The sequence below is a fragment of the Tachysurus fulvidraco genome, chromosome 12, assembly GCF_022655615.1.
Source record: "Tachysurus fulvidraco isolate hzauxx_2018 chromosome 12, HZAU_PFXX_2.0, whole genome shotgun sequence".
NCBI classification, from domain to species: Eukaryota; Metazoa; Chordata; class Actinopteri; order Siluriformes; family Bagridae; genus Tachysurus; species Tachysurus fulvidraco.
Genome location: NC_062529.1, coordinates 1,711,943 through 1,717,177, shown reverse-complemented (window position 1 = coordinate 1,717,177; position 5,235 = coordinate 1,711,943). Strand labels below are relative to the sequence as shown.

General features: G+C 47.1%; 1 protein-coding gene across 3 annotated transcripts in view; it reads left to right on the top strand.

Moving 5' to 3' along the window:
- adck1 (aarF domain containing kinase 1) overlaps positions 1 to 5,235 on the top strand; it is a 118,087-nt gene that overhangs the window by 14,228 nt on the left and 98,624 nt on the right. The window lies entirely within an intron of this gene.

Here is a 5,235-nt window from a genome sequence, read left to right as displayed (position 1 = left end):
AACACCTGCGGATTCAGGCGACAGCCTGGCTTCCACACTGCGTATGAATAATGCATGTGGCGGAGGCAGGAATGCAGGTGCTCTCGCCGCTCCTGACGCTCTCACGCTTTTCTCCACACACGGGGTAAACTGCGCTCCAGCCAGCTGCTGTGAGTTCATTTTAAAAGCACTGTAGTGGAGAATATGGTGCACATTCCACTCCTGCTTCCTGTGCAGGATACAGACAGGAAGATGATTTCTATTCTTCCTGTAAGTCTCATGATGAGTCCTTCGTTTTCACGTCCTCATTTAACGCACCCATATGTCTCCTCTTTGACCTTCTTCTTATCCTCTTACCTGCAGCTCCATCTCCAACACCCTTCTACCGATATAACCATCTCCGTCCTCTGTACATGTCCAAACCATCTCAATCTGTCTCAAACTCTCTGTCCTCGTCCCCAAAACATTCAACCTGAGCTGTCCCTCTGATGTGCTCGTCCCTAATCCTTTCCATCCTCGTCACTCCTAAAGAGAACCTCAGCATCCTCATCTCTGCTACCTCCATCTCTGCCTCATGTCTTTTCCTCACTGCTACAGTCTCTAACCCACACAGCAGAGCTGCTCTCACTACTGTCTTCTACACCTTTCCTTTGCTTCTTACTGACTCTGTCACACACACACACACACACACACACACACACACACACACACACACAAACACACACACACAACACACAACACACACAAACACTTCCTGACACTTTTCTTCACACACTCCAACCTGCCTACACTCACCTTTCACCTCTTTCCCACACGTCGGTAGACTGAAATACCGGCACCCTCTCTAGCCTTCTCCTTCTCCTCTCTTCCTCTTCTCTTTTTCTCCTCTCGCGCGTGGCTCGCGCCGGCGCAGCGCCGCGCCGCGCCGCGCAGGCAGCTCGGAGCGGGGCGAGGCTGGGGATAGCCCACTCCATGTGAGTCTGTGTATTCTATGCCTTTGTAGTATTCCTCTTTGTGTTTTTCTGACAGAGGATCGTGCCATTAAGGTTCCATAGTTACATGGCGAGACAGTGCATGGGCATGGTGCGACAGGAAGGAGGGAAGGGGCGAGGGAGGGGAAGGGCAGGAAGGAGGCAGGGAAGGGCAGGGAAGTGGAAGGGAAGGGAAGGGAAGGCAGGGAAGGGAAGGGGAAGGGAAGGGAAGGGCAGGGGAGGGAGGGAAGGGGAAGGGGAAGGGTAGGGGAGGGAAGGGTAGGGGAGGGAAGGGGAGGGAAGGGAAGGGGAGGGAAGGGGAGGGAAGGGAAGGGAAGGGAAGGGAAGGGAAGGGGAGGGGAGGGTAGGGGAGGGAAGGGAAGGGAAGGGAAGGGGAGGGGAGGGGAGGGGAGGGGAGGGAAGGGAAGGGAAGGGAAGGGGAGGGAAGGGGAGGGAAGGGTAGGGGAGGGAAGGGGAGTAGAAGGCCCGAGGGCAGGAAGGGCAGGGCAGGGAAGGAAGGGATAGGAAGGGAAGGGAAGCGGACGGGTAAGGGACGGAAGGAGGAAGGCGGCAGGGAAGGTAAGGACGTAAGGGAAGGGCCTGGGCAGGTTCATGGTACCGTGGAAGGAAGAAGGGACGGTAATGGAATTGAATGGGTGACGGGCCGGGAAGTTGAGGGAGGAAACGGTGAAGCTGAAGATTCACTTTACCTTTCCTTTCCTTTCCTTTCCTTTCCTTTCCTTTCCTTTTCCTTTCCTTTCCTTTTCCTTTCCGTTCCGTTCCGTTCCGTTCCGTTCCTTTCCTTTCCTTTCCTTTCCTTTCCTTTCCTTTCCTTTCCTTTCCTTTCCTTTCCTTTCCATTACAATTCACACAGAGATTTTAGCCCACAGACTCTAACTCCATGTTGTGGGTCTAACAGTAGCACTGAGTGCAGTAACAGGTAACAGAACGAGTCCCTCTGCATCTCCATGCCTTGTGAGATCTCCTCCAGGTTCTTCCAGATGCTCCTGTGAGCCGTTGCTCTCTGAGCTTGTAGTTTTCACTTACTCAGGCATGGCTTAGCACCAGCTGCTTTTCCCCAGAGAAATGCCTTTTACCATTATTTCAGGTGGAATGATTTCAAACTCGGACAGACTTGTTTGTATTTGTTTACGTGTAAGTATCTGTACGTGTGTGCACGTGTGTGTGTGTGTGTGTGTGTGTGTGTGTGTGTGTGTGTGTGTCGTCTTCCCATCTGCTGGAGCCCTATCTCAGAGTCCTTGACCAGCCCTCACGGAGCATTAGCACAGCAAATTAGCCTTCGGCGAGGGGTTTATTCCGCACGACTTCCCCCCCAGAGAAGCGCTGATGGGCTCCTCATGGCTCTCGTGCTCCAGCCGAGCAGAACCGCTGTCTGAGATTCTGATGGCTGGGGAGCGACTGAAGTGAACAAGCTACAAGGGCATCGCAAGACATTTCTCCTAAGCGCTGCTTATCCACCCTACACACTTCCTCTCAATGCAGATAAGCAGTTGCCTCAGTTCCAGGGTCTGAACCAGTTATTTAAACACTTCATATTGTTGCCAATCATAAAGCCTGGCCTTAGTGTGTGTGTGTGTGTGTGTGTGTGTGTTTGTGTGATAAAAAGGCATCTGTGTCTGTCATAAATAATAAAAGAAACAAGGAGGCGTGGCCTGTGTTCATGCCAGAAAACTAAGGAGGTAACACCTTTGTTAATCAAACGGAAGTCCAAGTTAAGGAGGCGTGGCTTCTGTGACTTTCAGTCCAATTAAGGAGGTGTGGCCTCCGAGGCCATCAGTCCGAATGAATCCGGCCCGGAGCGGAGTCACGTGGACTGACTCGATCTTTTAAGAGGGGAAAAAACACATTATGAATCACGAATCATTTAATCAGCTTGATTCCTTTTAATGAATCATTTTTTGAATCATTTTATCAAGCGCTGCTATAAAGTATACAGAAAACACCTCGGTATCCGATGTGAACCTCCCACACGCAGGGTCATTTGTTTCTCAGCGAGCCTCCCTGGCGCTCCCTCGATCTGTCCCCACCTCGTTAATTGGGGTGTAACACTGTAATTCATTAACTCCCTCCAACAGCCCCATGGGGGAGCAGCGGCTCTGTCGAGGCCGATAACGAAACTCCGGACATTTTTCAGTGTGATTTATGACGACGAGTTGAAGGTCATCACAGTCTTTTTTTTTTGTTGCTCTTTTTGACTCACTTTGGCTCGTTTGTAAGCCACAGGATTCATTATGAGTCATAGGAGGAAGTAGGAATGTAAAAAAGGTGCATCCGGTGATGATTTCACTGCGTTACGAGCTCCACTGACAGCGAGCAGGAAGCTTTCATCAGCTTTGTCATCTCGACTTTAGCAAGTCGGACGGTTCGCGCTTCCAATCGAAATCCAAGCCATTTTAACGATTTATCGTGACGCTACTCGGACCGTTTTTATGTCGAATTGATGGCTTAAGATAACTACACATAAATGTACGTTTTGGTTTATTTCATATAAATGAATATATTTAATATTAATATATATATATATATAATATATATATAATTAATTAATACAATTTTATTTTATTTTTTTATGTACTTTGCCATAAGAGGAATAAAACATCCAAGGGTTATTTTTCTTAAAAAGCGCCACCTGTTGTCGATTATTTGCACTCATTAGAGGTCGATGACGTTGTGGTGGCTGAAAGTGGTTGTCATGGCAACCTCACGTTCATACAGGTTTGAATATGAACTTCGAAATGATTTGATATAGACGTGAGCCGCGACAGGAAAAGATGACTGGATAGCTAGTCAGGATGCTACACAAGGGTGCCGCCAAATTTGCATATTCATGCATAATCATAAACTCAGTCTTTTTTTAACGAAGGTAAAAATGAGACGTCGATTTTGAAGTCGTTTCTTAGATGTTTAAAGTATATAATTCTCTATTCGTGATTGGAAATTGATTTCTAATCAGTGTTAAATATCACCCAGGGCTTTATTTTAGACACTTTAGGATGAAGAACTTCTGGTTTAAATACGTAAGCGAGTGAATACGACGTCCGGTCCTCCGGGGACTTCCATCGTATCGATCCTGATTCCACGAGAAAGAGAAAATATCTCTCAGTACTTAACTCCTTACTAAGGCTTGTGGGAAAACGAGGTCCGGCCCACAGAAGCCATCGCATTCACGAAGGAACAAAGCTGTTCAGGAAAACCTCAGCATATGCCTAAGCCTCACCGACTCTAACCTCAACCCCGTCCTCGCTGCCTCGGGTCGAGAGTTATAAACCAGATCTCATGCATTGTGTTGTTGTTGTTGTTGTTGTTGTTGTTTTAAAGCTGTCTCTGTGAGAACGCTGCCTCTGTCTGAAGGCCTGTGGGGAAATGTAGAAATAATTAGAGACTGATTAGACGTTTAAAAGAACGTTCGCTTCGAGGAGCGAGAGATCAAAAACCGCAATTAGCTGTTAAATTACACCGAAAGGCCGCCATTAGTGTGGTTTTAATTTTTCTTTTTCATTCCCCGCCGAATAAATCACGAGCGTACGGCGTCAAAATTCGCAAAGCAAAAAAAAAAAACGCGTCCCTCGTCCGGGTTTCGGCTCCGGAGAAGGACGAAGACGCGATCGGATAGTTTGGAACATTAAAGGCTGATTTGTTTGGGCTTTAAATTAGACATCGACTTCTCGATTCTCGCCTGTTAGCGAAAACTCCATTGTAGTCCAAGTGTAATTACTTTCACAGATACGTACGGTTTATGTCACCGTAATTACCTTATCTTTTTTTTTTAAGAAAGAAATCACCTCAGGACGTGATGTGATGGGAAAGTAACACAGGACAGGGTGTGATTTTAGTCCCCTTATAACACTAAATAAATAAATAAATAAATAAATAAATAAATATATATTTATAACATTTTTAGGTATGAGGTACATGGATTTGTTGTTTCAGCTTGTGGAGCTAAAATATTCACTTCAAATAAAGCATTTGGTCCTCCCTCTCTCTCTCTCTCTCTCCCTCTCTCTCTCTCTCTCTCTCTCTCTCTCTCTCTCTCTCACACACACCCTCTGTGTGTTTCTCCTCCCTCTCTTTCTTTCTCTCTCTCTCTTTCTCTCTGTCTCTCTCTCTCTCTCTCTCTCTCTCTCTCTCTCTCTGTCTCTTTCTGTCTCTTTCTCACCCTCTGTGTGTTTCTCCTCTCTCTCTCTCTCTCTCTCTCTCTCTCTCTCTCTCTCACACACACACACACACACACCCTCTGTGTGTTTCTCTTCCCACTCTCTCTCTC